This window comes from Hyperolius riggenbachi, chromosome 9, assembly GCF_040937935.1.
Source record: "Hyperolius riggenbachi isolate aHypRig1 chromosome 9, aHypRig1.pri, whole genome shotgun sequence".
NCBI lineage: Eukaryota > Metazoa > Chordata > Amphibia > Anura > Hyperoliidae > Hyperolius > Hyperolius riggenbachi.
Genome location: NC_090654.1, coordinates 286,340,619 through 286,356,030, shown reverse-complemented (window position 1 = coordinate 286,356,030; position 15,412 = coordinate 286,340,619). Strand labels below are relative to the sequence as shown.

At 41.2% G+C, this 15,412-nt stretch overlaps 1 protein-coding gene across 1 annotated transcript in view; it reads left to right on the top strand.

Annotated features, from left to right (window-relative positions):
• The first annotated feature begins 3,326 nt into the window (after positions 1-3,326).
• LOC137533359 (alpha-1-antitrypsin-like) overlaps positions 3,327-15,412 on the top strand; it is a 38,994-nt gene continuing 26,908 nt past the window's right edge. Inside the window, exon 1 of the mRNA XM_068254729.1 lies at positions 3,327-3,415. The gene's annotated coding sequence lies outside the window, so the exon portion shown is untranslated. The remainder of the gene's footprint in view (positions 3,416-15,412) is intronic.

Below are 15,412 nucleotides of genomic sequence, written 5' to 3'. Positions count from 1 at the left end.
GGCCAGGCGCCAGACGTCAAGTGATGCGGGGTAAGTTTTTCTTACCTTTGGCTTTTGCCAGCCCCCTGCTGCCTCTCTGTGCCCTTGATGTGGGGTCTTCGGAGCAGTTTCGCAGGACAAGGCTACTCAGGTAAATATAACTTTTTTTACAGGGACGCTGCAGTATTTTGAGTTTTACTATGGAGGCCCTCTTTAAATTAACTGCATAATGTACATGTCCGTATTAAAGAACACCCAGATGGAAGTGGTCCTGGTAAACTCTACTCTCTTCCAAGATGATGTGCTACCCATTCATGACACTCCGCTGGTTTCTGGCAACAAATAGTCAAGAGTGCACACACACACACATCAAACTTTGATTGGCCATGCCAATTTTACCACATCTATGTAGTATGAGGACTTATCTACACAATCTATTCATAGTATTACAAATCTGTTGGCCCTCCTACATGGAGGGGATATGATTGGCTAATCAAAATTGGATCTGTGTATGCACCGTAAAGCCTGGTACACACTTTCAATTTTGATTGGCCAATGACTTGCCAATAACCACCTTCCATTAATGACGGTTGACCACTACATGGTAGTGGTAAAATAGGTCAGTGATTAGCCAATCATAATTGAAGGTGTGTACAGGGCTGAATTTAACAAACTCTGTGTCAGGCTTGTCTGGCCAATGACTATAGGTCAGACTGTATGCCCATATGACTGACTTATAGCCCAGCCTGTAACACCTGCACACGCTCCTACCTAGCACAAAACTACAATAACCCTGCAGGTAGATGTAGCATACAGACTGACAGATAGTATCCACCAACAGAACCAATAGCAATAATACAAAGCACAGTTGACAATGATATAGTCACCTGAGGCCTGACGGATGAGACAATCCAGATGAGAGTCAGATGACTGCAAGCAGGAGTAATGGTATGCAGATGATGTGCTAGAGATAGGGTGGTCAGTACTAGATGTCAGGGCAGGCAGCGTTCATGCAAGTCCTTATCCAGCCAGAGGTCGATCCAGGCAGCAATCAGAATCCAGGTACAATAGCAGAGTCTGCAACAGGTGATCCAATAGAGCGTGGTCAGGAAACAAGCAGAGTCGGCAACAGGTGATCCAATAGAGCGTGGTCAGGAACAAGCAGAGTCGGCAACAGGTGATCCAATATAGCGTGGTCAGGAACAAGCAGAGTCAGCAACAGGTAATCGAATCTAAAGTAAGCTTGTTCAAGATACAAGGCAAAATCGGCAACAGGAGTCAAAAGGTTTTTGTGAGCGCGTACCCAGCAACAAGCCAAAAGCTAATGCTATCACCGGCGATGTTTGGGGGCGCTCACTTGAGTTAAATACAAGAACTAACCAATCAGAAAGCAAAAGCATCCAAAATGACCAGCGACATTGTGGCGTGTCAGCAGGTCAGCTGACACGCCATACACACGTGGTTATTGTTTACAGCGGCGGAGTGCGTACTGAGAGTGCGTCCGCCGACTATCGAATGGGAGCTGAGCGCCACGTGCTCCCGGGACATCAGTGGCCTGCCGAGACCCAGAGGCTTGCGCCTCAGTGTGGGTCTCGGCATTCCGCCGCCATGAGTGCCCCGAGGATCTTACACTCTGTCACCAAAAGAAGGAAGGCAGGCACTCAGTAAAAACAGTGGATAGTGGCAGCTGTATATTGATGGTAAACCCCAGCAGAAGCTACGTGCGCTAGACAGAAGGCAAAGTACTGCAAATTCTTCAAAAAAGAGCAAAGCAAAAAAGTCTGGCACTGTAGCTTTAACCTTCCTGGCGGTAACCCCAAACGTAGTTCGGGGTAAGCCGCGCAGGAGGTTTTCTCAGGCCCTGCTGGGCCAATCTGTGTAATTTTTTTTTTGCTGAACGCAGCTAGCACTTTGCTAGCTGCGTCAGCACGCCGATCGCCGCCGCCCAGCGCCGATTCGCCGCTATCCGTGTCGCCGAAGAGCCCCCCCCTAGACCCCTGCACTGCCTGGCCTATCAGCGCCAGGCAGCGCTTAGGGGTGGATCGGGTCTCCCTTAGACGTCACGACGTCCATGACCTCTTTGAACGGGATTTCCTGATCGCCTATCGCCGGAGGCGATCGGAGGGGCTGGGGGGATGCCGCTGAGCAGCGGCTATCATGTAGCGAGCCCTAGGCTCGCTACATGATTTACAAAAAAAAAATAAAAAAAACGGCAGCGCTGCCCCCTGGCGGTTTTTAATAGAACGCCAGGAGGGTTAATGGGTGAGCAGCAAGTGTACAAACACGGGTGGTAGAAAGTTCATAAATCACAACATGAAAGCTTCATAAAGGTGGATGTTACTTATCGTGCTCTGCTGGGGATGGGAGACAGCTGTGGGCGCCAGTAGGTGCACGGCCTTACCACGCTATTAGCTATTAAGCTGTATGCCTGGATAATATATCCAGCGCTCTACGTGGCATAGCATCTATTTTTGTATTTTTGTGTCTGTCATGTCCGCCCGCCTGCATCCCTGGTTGCGGGATCTTTCTCCTGCTGCCCGGTGTGGAATGCGGGACAGACTGACAGTTCTACATATTGCTATGTTTTTATTTGACTGGCCGCCTTGATGCATAATGTTTTTGAACCTTCCCCCTTTCCGCTGATTGGCTGACAGCCTGAATGTCTGGGCTGCCGCCTCTCACGCGGCTTTGTGAGCGGCATAGGTTGCCATGGCAATGTCTTCGTACTCCAAGTATGTACGCATCTGTAGTACACGGTGACGCATGCACCGCCGTCATGACGCGTTACAAGCCGCATCCAATAGTATTATCCCACGTCATGCAGGACAGGTAGGCGGGACCTTACACGGAAGAAGGCTATTTTAATGGCCTCTTCCATCCAGCATATGTGCACGTTTAGCCTCCGAAGAAGCAAGGCTTACCCCATTGAAACGGTTGTAAGGCCGTGCACCTACTGGCGCCCACAGCTGTCTCCCATCCCCAGCAGAGCACGATAAGTAACATCCACCTTTATGAAGCTTTCATGTTGTGATTTATGAACTTTCTAGCACCCGTGTTTGTACACTTGCTGCTCACCCATTAAAGCTACAGTGCCAGACTTTTTTGCTTTGTTCTTTTTTGAAGAATTATCTTACACTCTGTAATCATAATTCACTGAAAGGCTATGACACCTCCTAAAGTGCATTTAAAATTGGTTTCTGCGGGTTTTAAAAACGCTTGTACCGACAAACCCCAAACCCCCTTCTTTTGGCACATTATGAAGGCAAACAGATGTATTCAGCAATATTTGCTGTTCCGCAAGTGAGCACATGGCAGTGAGCTGGTCAGGTTAATATTTAGAAGAGACATTGCTTTTGCAATAGTCTAGACACAGATCTATATAAGTGGTCGGTTTGGCCATACACGTCTGGTGATTCTGGGATCTCTGGACTCTGCAGTGAGTATAAACAGCTCATTTACTCTGAGATATTAACTATCGCTATCGTAGAAGCAGTAGAGTGGTGTACTGTATTAGCCATCAGTAAAAGCATGAAGTTTCAAATCAGGATGATACCATTTATTGGCTAACTTAGAAGTAAATAGAAAGTAAGCTTTTGGCTAATAAGGATTCTTCAGACTTTTTTCCTGTATATTAACAAGATGTTAAAATATGCAGCTTATATACAACTCTGAATGTCCAGTGCATATGAGCTATGTGCTTTAAATATCTTGTTAATATACAGGAACAAAGTCTGAAGAATCTTTATATTCCGAAAGCTTCCTTTTTTTTTTACCTATAAGTTTGCCAATAAAAAGTATCATCCTGATTCAAAACTTCTTGACATTACTACAAACAGACCTTTTGAGTAAAGGTTTGTTTTAGAATGATTATTATTATTATTTATGTAGTGCCAACATCTTCTGCAGCACTTTACAGAGTACATAGTCATGTCACTGACTGTCCTCAGAGGAGCTCACAATCTAATCCTACCATAGTCATAGTCTAATTCCTACCATATTATTATTATGTATTTATACAGCACTGACATCTTCTGCAGCACATTACAGAGTACATAGTCATGTCACTGACTGTCCTCAGAGGAGCTTACAATCTAATCTTACCATAGTCATAGTCTAATGTCCCACCATATTATTATTATGTATTTATATAGCACTGACATCTTCTGCAGCACATTACAGAGTACATAGTCATGTCACTGACTGTCCTCAGAGGAGCTCACAATCTAATCCTACCTTAGTCAAAAGTCTATATCGCGTAGTGTAGGGACACTGTATGTATAGTGTAGTGTATGTATCATAGTCTAGGACTAATTTAGGGGGAAGCCAATTAACTTATCTGTATGTCTTAGGGATGTGGGAGGAAATTGGAGTGCCTGGAGAAAACCAACGCAGACACGGGGAGAACATACAAACTGCGTGCAGATAGTGCCCTGGCTGGGATATTGTAGAAGGAGAACAGAGGCGCCAACAGGATAAAATATGCTAAAAGCTTTAAAATTTTCAAGGAAGGCAGTGGTGGACTTACACCCCGAAGTAGACATGAAACTTTAGATTTTCAAACAGATACATTTATTTAAATACTCCAAAAATACAAAGCAACACGTTTCGCAGGTATATTCTTGCTTCCTCAGGCAATAATAGGTAGGAGTATACAACTGTAAAGGCAGAGACAAAAAGAAGCGCCATCGGACCATAGTTTGTATGACAATGCGGGATGTGTATATGATGATAACAATAGTTATACATGTTCTAGTATGGTGACCGTGGGGTAATGAGGATAAACAGAAAATGGGGGGTGGGTATAATATTGGCGTAATAATTAGTGAATAATAGGGCGGTATTGGCATTGGTGGGTACGTACATATAGTGGGGTGTTGGCGCCTCTGTTCTCCTTCTACAATACATGTGTCCACCCCTGATGGAGGGGTTTATACCCTTTTTTCTGATCTACAGAGAGCGCAACATCTTAATCCTGAGTGAGGACAGGTCTAATCTCCCCACCTGCATTTACAGTGGTTGACCATACGGTGACCCTGGTTTGTGTGTATATTGTCTACTTACTTTCTATATACCCATTAATTTTACATACTACACTATACTGGGCTCTCGGTGTCCCTTTTTCTTCTACCTGGCTGAGATATGAACCGGGGGCCCAGCGCTGCAAGGCAAGAGTGTTGACCACTACGCCACCGGCATGCTGCCTGAATCAATGTTTATAAAATTTCTTGAAGGAGTGTTTTGCTTTGATTTTTTTTTTTTTTTACTGGCTGTGGTAGAGATAAACATTTATCAAAAGGAAATATTTAAAAAAAATACAAAGAAACAATAAGGTAGCTTCTGCTCAACAACTTTTTTGGTGTCGTAGAAAATGTTTCTTCACTCTCTCTGAGCAGTGAGCTCAGCTAAGAAATAAAACATTAGGAGCAGCCACAAAAGTCTAATATTGTTTTCCAGTACAGGGAGAGTTAAGAAACTCCAGTTGTTATCTATGCAAACGTTCACTTTCAAAGTCGCAGAGAGCTCTGTCTTCTGAAGCTTGTTATCTCAAGTGTCAACTGTCAGTCATTGTATTTTTTTTTCTCTGCAGAGGACTGGTCAATAATTCACTGACCTGCTCAGTAAAATCATGTAGAATGCTGAGTAGTGTGTAAACTGCAAGTATTAGAGAATGATGCAATGTTGTAAAAAACACGATATAACTGAAAATAAAAATATGAGAATATTTTCTTTGCTACTAATGTTCTAGTAATTATCTGTACTACACAACCAATTCATTATATTATCATTTTTTTTTCCGCTTCAGTGTCTCTTTAAAAGGCATTTTATTTCTAAGGTGTGAAAAAAATCACCTGGAAGAACACTGAGAGCTCATTTCCACTATCGCGAATTTGCATGCGTTTGTCGCATGCAAATTCGCATAGCAATACAAGTGAATGGGACTGTTTCCACTTGTCAGGATTCCTTTGCGTTTTTCTGTGCAGATTAAATTTGCATGACAGAGCCATCAGAATCCGCATACCGCTATGCGAATCGCATACAATGTATTTAATAGGAAATTCGCATGCGGTTTGGGTATGCGAATTTTCATGTGAATTCGAAACAATGGAAAATCACACCAGCACTGCCATGGTTAAATTCCCATACATCGTCATCCATGCGAATTCGCATGAAAATTCGCATAGACCGTGACGATTCCCACCGCACAAGTGGAAATGCAGCCTACGAAGAAAAAGTGAATTGCATATGGTCCCTTATTCAACTGCCCCTTTTTATCTAAGTTTTCTCCTAGGAGTAATGTGTTCATCTGCTGTTTAAAATAAAGTTTCAGTACTCTGCAATTGAAAAAAAAAGTATTAAAAGTAGATAAAAGTATAAGTGTGTTTGCTTGCTGGTGGCCTGAAAAGCATTTTGTTGATAAGTTGTGAAAATATCACCCAGAAAACTTAGGAGAAATAGCGAATTGCACTTGGCCTATATGCAATTCACTTTTTCTTTTGCGTCTTCTGCTATTTGTTTTTTTTTTACACTTATTTAATAAAATGCTTTGTATGCCTAGGCCCAGCGAGCGAGAAGATACTCAAAATAATAATAGTATGTTTTCACCTTTTTGGTACTTTGGTGCTGATAAGTTATTTTAAAAAGAAGTTCAAAAATTATCTCCTAGGAGAAAAATCAGGAGAAATGAACTTTTTTCCCCTTCTATTATTTATTTCCTTTCTCTTTTAAATTGTAAGCATTGTACAATTGAAAAAGTTCCTAAAAGTTGGCGAAACAGTGCTTTCAAAATGCTTTTGAGTATTTTCTTGCTTGCTGGTGGTTGTTTAACCTCCCTGGCGTTCTATTAAGATCGCCAGGGCGGCTGCGGGAGGGTTTTTTTTAAATAAAAAAAAAACTGTTTCATGCAGCCAACTAAAAGTTGGCTGCAGGAAAGCCCACTAGAGGGCGCTCCAGAAGCGTCATTCTGATCGCCTCCGGCGACCAGAATAAACAAGGAAGGCCGCAATGAGCAGCCTTCCTTGTTTTGCTTACATCGTCGCCATAGTGGCGAGCGGAGTGACGTCATGGACGTCAGCCGACATCCTGACGTCAGCCGCCTCCGATCCAGCCCTTAGCGCTGGCCGGAACTTTTGTTCCGGCTGCGCAGGGCTCGGGCGGCTGGGGGGACCCTCTTTTGCCGCTGCTCGCAGTGGATCGCCGCAGAGTGGCGGCGATCAGGCAGCACACATGGCTGGCAAAGTGCCGGCTGCGTGTGCTGCTTTTTATTTTGCAAAAATCGGCCCAGCAGGGCCTGAGCGGCGACCTCCGGCGGTGATGGACGGATATATTCGTCCATACCGCTGAGGAGGTTAAGAGACACTTTATTGACAGGGGCCCATATGCAATTAACTTTTTTTCCTGAGTTTCCTCCTAGGAGATATTTTTTCTCTTTGCAATAACTTTTTAGATTTTTGCTATTGAAAAGATACCAAAAAGTAGGTTAAATTTACTTTTGTGTGTGTTTTCTTGTTTGCCAGTGGTTTAACAGGCATTTTATTGACAAGTTGAGAAAATATCACCTAGGAGGAAAAACTGGGCCCATCTGCAATTAACTTTTTCTCCTGAGTTATCTCCTAAGAGATAATTGTGATATTCTCTTTAAATAAACTTTTAAGCATTTTACAATTGAAAAAGTTCATAAAAGTTGGTGAAAAAGTACTATCAAAATTATTTTGAATGTTTTTGTTCCTTGCTGGTAGTTTAATAAGCATTTTATAACAAGATTGTGAAAATATCACCTTAGAGAAAACTTAGGAAAAAAATGTGAATTGCATATGGGCCCAAGGCCCATATCTAATTCCCTTTTCCCCGATGTTTTCATCCAGGAGATAATTTTTCCCCTTCTTTTTAAAATAACTTTTCAGCACTCTGTAGTTGAAATAGTTAAGTTCTGTCAAAATTATTTTGATAAAATAGAGAAACCGAGAGCCCGATATGGTGTAGTATGTATTGGAACAAGGAGGAACAGTGTTAGGTAAGTATTATACTCACAAACATGGGTTACCACTCAGGCAACCACCGTATAGGCAGGTGAGGAGATTAGACCTGTCCCCACTCAGGATTAAGATGTCGCTCTCCGAAGAAGGAAAAGAGGGTGTATCACCCTTCCACCAAGGTGGATAACTTGACAAACAGATGTACAGAGGCGCCAACAGGATAAAATATGCTAAAATGTTTAAAATATTCGGGTGGCGGTGGTGGACCGACCACTAACAAATAGACACATGCTGTGGTTTGAGATAAAGACAATTTATTCACATACTCCAATTTTCTTGGTCTCTTGTGGTTTAAGGGGTATTTTATTGATGATGACCCATATGCAATTCACTTTTTCACCTGAGTTATCTCCTAGGTGATCATTTTCATCTTCTCTTTAAAGCGGTTGAAAACCCGGACATAATATTCAATAAAAACATGTTTTCCTACTTTGTGCATAAGTATTATTATCCATTTATAAGTTATAGCTTCCCAAAAGTACAGTTTTTTGCTTTGTGAGCTGACTTTGCAATGTATTAATAACTGCTTTTATTAATTCATTCAGGCAGACATGCCTTGACTCTTTGTCTGTGTCCGGGAGCTTCTCCACAGTCAGAGAATGTGTCACATTCCTTACTTGATACATTTAAGTAAACACAAGATAACATTGTTTAACCACTTTACCCCCACGCATACGCATTTCTCCGTCCCTTTTCCCATCCTTTCACCACCAGGGACGGAGAAATGCGTACTTTCCACACTCCCGCCGCTGCCCACGCTCCCACTCGCTCTAGCGCTCACTCCCATGGGTAAACACGCCGCCGGCCGCTCGCCTGGAGATCAATGAACGGGAAAATCCATTCCCGTTCGTTGATCTAAGCCCCGCAATGATCCGCTGCTTCACCGATAAGCAGCGCGATCATTGTGAAAAAAAAAAGTTCCCAGCCTCTTTGTACTTCCTGCAAGCGTCCTTCCGGACGCTTGCAGGTCGCATAAACAAAATGTTACTGTGGCCATCTTGTGGCCAAATAGTAAAACTACACCCTAAAGCATTTTTCACATACAAATAAATTAGTTTTACACACAAAATTAACTCCTTACCTCCCACACTCCCCAATTTTTTTCTTCTTGTAATTAAAAAAAAATGACAATAAAAAAAAATACATAAATAGTTACCTTAGGGACAGAACTTTTTAAATATTTATGTCAAGAGGGTATAACACTGTTACTTTATAAACTATGGGCTTGTAATTAGGGATGGACGCAAAGCTGAAAAAAATGCACCTTTATTTCCAATTAAAATATTGGCGCCAAACCTTGTGATAGGGACATAATTTAAACGGTTTTATAACCGGGACAAAAGGGCAATTAAATTTCATGGGTTTTAATTACAGTAGCATGCATTATTTAAAAACTATAAAGGCCAAAAACTGAAAAATAATAAAAAAAAAATGTCACACATTTTTTCCTATTTTCCCATTAAAACACATTTAGAATAAAATAATTCTTGGCATAATGTCCCACCTAAAGAAAGCCTAATTGGTGGCAAAAAAAACCAAGATATAGTTCATTTCATTGTGATAAGTAATAATAAAGTTATAGACGAATGAATGGAAGGAGCGCTGAAAGGTGAAAATTGCTCTGGTGGTCAAGGGGTAAAACCGCTCAGTGGTGAAGTGGTTAACATTCATTTGCGGCAGCTCTGCTGGCAGGGGAGCTTCTGAAGCCTGTGTTTAACCCTTTGAATGATGTTCTAGTAAAAAAAAAAAATGCTGGTTATATATAATATGCTGTGAATAATCTATTAGAGCAAAGAAGAAATTCTGGGTTAAATTCCGCTTTAAACTAACTTTTCAGCATTTTACAATTGAAAAAGTACTCAAAAGCTGGTGAAAAGTTACTATCAAATTTACTTTGAGCATTTTCTTGCTTGCTGTTAGCCTAAAAGGCATTTTATGACCAGTTGTGAAAATATCTCCGAGGAGAAAATTCTGGCCCATGTGCAATTAACCTTTTCTCCTGAGTTTTCTCTTAGGTAATACATTCACATCTTGCCAATAAAATAACAATTAAACCAACTGCAAGCTAGGAAGTACTCAAAATAATTTTGATAGTACTTTTTCACCAACTTTTTGGTACATTTTCAACTGCAAAATGCTCAAAAGTCATTTTAAAAAGAAGTTAAAAAAACATTTTCTAGGAGTAAACTGCAATATGAAATTCCCTTTTTCTCCAGAGTTTTCTCCTAAGTGATACTTTTCAGCATTTTGCAGTTGAAAAATTTCCAAAATTAGTAGAAAAGGTACTATCACATTATTCTGTGTATTTTCTTACTTGCTGGGGGGTTAAGAGGCATTTTATTGACAATGATCCATATGCAATTTACTTTTTCTCCTGAGCTTTCTACTAGGAGATAATTTTTCCAACTTCTTTTTAAAATAACTTTTCAGCACTCTGCAGTTGAAAAAGTACCAAAAAAGTAGGTCAAAGAAGTACTATAAAAATTATTTTGAGTATTTTCTTGCTTGCAGGTGGTTTAAAAAGCATTTTTTCGATAAAGTGCAAAAATATCACCTTGGAGAAAACTCAGGAGAATAAGTAAATTGCGTATGGGCCTCTGGCCCCCAGACCCTCACAGTCTGGGGAACCATCTTGCAGGGCCATAAAAGGGAGGAGGCTGTCCTAATTCCTATTGGTTGGTAGGGCAGGCTCTATATGGTCTGATTCCTCTGCAAGGAGGCCTGGACACACTGTATTGAAGGTAGAAAAGGAAAAAGGCAACTATTCCAAACAATGGGCATTTTTGGCCTTCCTTAGGTTCATCCTTATAGCCTCTGAGGAAGCATTTGTTTAATGCGAAACAGCTGACAGGCTTTGTTTAACCCCCACTGTACATCTTGCAAGGGCCATAAAAGGGAGGAGGCTGTCCTAATTCCTATTGGTTAATAGGGAAGGCTCTATATGGGGTTGGGACCCGACCTGGGGCCAGTACAAGGAGTATAATGGCGGCAGAACAAAACAGAGGGTGAGGATGACGTCCTCTATGAAATAAAAAATCTGACAGGTACTGATCTATTTTTGCCTGTCTGGCCTCGTAAGTCCTTTAAAGGGAATAGTGTGCACTAGGCAAAAAATAATTTTTCACAAAGACCTTGGCCCATCTGCAAATAACTTTTTCTCATGAGTTATCGCCTAGAAGATAATTTTCCTATTCTCTTTAGAATAACTTTTAAGCTTTTTGCAATTGAAAAAGTACCTACAAGCTGGTGAAAAAGTACTATCAAAATTATTTTGAGTATTTTCTCGCTTGCTGAGGGCTTCAAAGGCATTTTATGACAAGGTGTAAAAATATCACCTCAGACAAAACTCAGGAGAAACGGTGAATTGCATATGGGTAAATATTTTTTAAACTTGGAAAAATGACAGTTTAACCACTTGAGGACTGCGGTGTTAACCCCCCCCCCCCCCCCCGCCCCCTAATGACCAGGCCATTTTTTACTAAATAGGCCACTGCTGCTTTAAGGCCTCACTGCAAGGCCGTACAACTCAGCACACAAGTGATACCCCCCTTCCCTTTTCTGCCCACCAACAGAGCTCTCTGTTGGTGGGTTCTGATCTTTGCTGGGATGTTTGTTTATTTCTATACAAATATGTATTTGATTTATTTTTAAATAAATTTAGCTATTTTTTTTTACTTTATACTATCCCCGCCCTCCCTCCTCCCGCCAGCCAATCACTGTGATCGTAGGCTTCAGTCTATGACAGCAGATCACCCCTGAGCCTGCCAGGGAGACAGCCTTGTCACACAGCTGTCCCCTAGTACAGCGCTGCCTTAGATCGCAGCACTGTACAGTCCTATTAGACGACATCACCGCCTGATGGCAGAGCAGAGCTCCGTCATTCCAGTGGGGATACGTGCGCATTGACACACGCAATCTCTTGCAATCCCCGCCCCTAGCCATTCACGCCAATCAGCATGGAGTGGTCCTGGGGCTGCCGTCGCTTTTACACCAAGTGGCGTGGAGCGGTCGGCAGGGGGTTAGAGAAAAATGGTTAGAGCCCGCCTTCCTCATTCCTGGGGAATACTTACCTTGGATCCTAATAAGGCCTACCCCATCCTCCTCCGTCCTGGCAATACTTGTTGGCTGTGGTTTGCTGTGGTTTTGAGGGCTTTTAGCGCTGGATCACTGGGACGGAGAAAGATGGGGGAAGCCTCATTAGGATCCAGAGGATTTCCCCTCTCGAGGTAAGTATCCCCAAGAGGGTGGTTCTTACAGTGTCTCTTTAAAAAAAAAATGTTTCTTTGCATTTTTAAAATCGATTGACTCAAAAACTACAAGATGTTTGTGAAAAAAAAATGTTGCCTTAAGCCCACCATTTTCCTTAAAGAGAATCTGTACTGTAAAATTCTTACAATATAAAGCATACCATTCTATTCATTATGTTCTCCTGGGCCCCTCTGTGCTGTTTCTGCCACTCCCTGCTGCAATCCTGGCTTGTAATTGCCATTTGTATGCAGTGTTTACAAACAAAAGACATAGCAAGTGATAGGCTGAGAGTAGCTCAGTGTGTGAGTCATACAGAATATGTGAGTCATACAGAGTGTGCAGGGGGCCTGGAGAGGGTGTGTATAGCTTCTATCCAATCACAAGCAGCACAGCACATTCCAGCCTGACTGCCGACAGAGGAGAGAAGATTAGATCATATAACAGAGATAACACAGCCATTGTGCAACTAGGAAAGGCTGCAGTAAGCCAGATCATATTAGAACAGCTATAGGAACTTATAGGATAGAAGAAATAAGGCTCAACATTTTGTTACAGAGTCACTTTAACATATATTGCAATTTTGGTAACGATAGTATGATGATGAATGATAGCATGTATGGGGAATGTTCTATTAACTCCTAAAGTCGGCACAAAATTACATGAATTACAAATAGGATGACACTAAATAATTTGAATGTCCAAATCGCAATTACATATGACCATAATTGTGAAAATGCACGTGAAATTTTGCGTAATTGTAATTAGCAGCAGGGATGATCAACTCCTGATCCAGATGAAATCCAAATAGTTGTTGTTCGGATTTCATCCGGTTAAATAAAATCACCTGTGCGGGGTGGGTGGGGGGTTCATCTTACCTGTCTGACGTCTTCTTAGGTCCTTCCCTCGGCGCCTCCCACGATGCGGTCCTAGCGGCAGTCACGTGACTACAAACACTTCCTCCTTCCGGGTTGAAGGAGGAAGTGTTTGTAGTCGCGTGACGCGCGTGGACTGCATCACTGGAGGCGTCGAGGGACGGACTGAAGAAGACGTCATGATGCGTAAGATTAACCCCCTCGCCCACCCCGCACAGGTGATTTGATTTAACCGGATGAAATCGGAATAACAACTATTCGGATTTCATCCGGATCCAGAGTTGAGCATCCCTAATTAGCAGATTATGATTGATCATGACTACTCCTAGGAGCACATTTGTAGGTTTTTGAGTGCCAAAACTTATTTTTTTTACATTCATTTCATTAACCACTTCAGCCTACAGGCCATTTTACCTTAACGCTAAAAGCCATTTTTACCTGTCAGCTCTCCCCCCATTTATTTGGCCACAACTTTATTACTGCGTCTCACCTTTTTATCGCCACAAATTAAGTTTTTTGTGGGCAATACTTGTTTTTAGTAATTACTTTATTTTTTATGCATTTTATAGGTGAATGCAAGGGGGTAAAAAAAGGAAAAAATACAATACTTCTCCAATTCCATCCCCTATAGTTTTAAAATAAGCAATGATACTATAAATAAAACCCACACATTTTATTTGTTCATTGGCCCCAGCTATCACAACATTTAAATGATGTCCCTAGTGCACTGTATGGCACTGATATATTATTTGGATATGGTGCCAATTATTCATGTCCTGGGACCAGGTGCAGTATATTCATGTCCTGGGAAACTTCATTTGAAGTCCCAGGGACACGAAAGTTAGTCAATGGGATCGGTTAGCAGGGACATGAATGAATGGGAACTAAGTCCCCGAGACGCCTCCATTCATTGTATCTTCCTCTTGTTACAGTGCACTCATTTCTTCCGATTCACATCCTTATGTACGTGAATCGGCAATAATGACTGAGGACACCTTGTGGCCAAATAGTAAAACTACATCAAAAATTTAATAAAAATACCTACACTTGCATTTAAAATTAACTATTTCCCTCCCACACTCCCCCATAGTACCCAAACATGTTTGTATATGTATATATATATATATATATATATATATATATATATATATATATATATTACAGACAAAAATACATAAATAGTTGCCTTAGGGACTGAACTTTTTTAATAATTATTTCAAGTGGATATATTACTGTTGTTTTTTAATATGCAGGCTTATAAATAGTGATGGACGCAAAACTGAAAAATTGCACCCTTATTTCCAAATAAAATATTGGCGCCATACATTGTATAAGGGAAAAATTTTAAATGATGCAATAACCGGGACAAATGGGCAAATAAAATGTGTGGGTGTTATCCACAGTAGAATTTTTTATTTTAACACTATAATGGCCGAAAACGAAGAAATAATTATTTTTTTAAATTTTTTCGAATTATTCCAATTAAAATGTGCTTCGAATAAAATGATTCTTAACATAATATACGTCCCAAAGAAAGCCTAATTGGTGGTGAAAAACAAGATATAGATCATGTCATTGTGATTAGTTGTGATTAAGCTATTGGCGAAAGAAAGGGAGGAGCGCTGACAGGTAAAAAATGCTCTGCTCCTAAAGAGTAAAAACCCCTCAGTGGTCAAGTGGTTAAGGTGTATTTTTTCAGTATTTTATTTTATTTTTTTGTGTCTCGTCAATTGGAGCCCTTATATACTAAAATAACAGTAAAATACCCTCATGGAATACATATTAAAAAAAAGCTGAGTCCCTAAGGCAACTATTTATGGATTTTTTTTACAGTTTTATTTATTTATTTATTTTTTATGTTTGCTTGGTTGCTGGGGTGGGCGGGGCAGGGGGCTTTGGAAGGCATTTATTTTATTATTTCTTTTATTGAAGGTGTGTGATGTCTGCAATTTAACTTTTCGTCACCAGATGGTGCTAGAAACAGAATCCTGATTTACCAGGAAGTGTTGCATTTATTTATTAACTTTTGTTCTTATGAATGGACATGACCCCGATCGGGGTCACATCCATTCATTACAGACACTGCGAATGGTTCAGGGAAGCCTTGCTTCCCTACCCCAACCATCAACATGGAAATAAGGTAAGAGCGGTGGTCACGTGTGCATGCACCCCCCGCTTAAACACTGGATGTGCCCAGTTAGACTTAAGCAGTGCCTATCTGGATGACTATAGTTGTCCAGATAGGCTGAAGAGGTTAATGTAATGCATTGATTTCTAGCA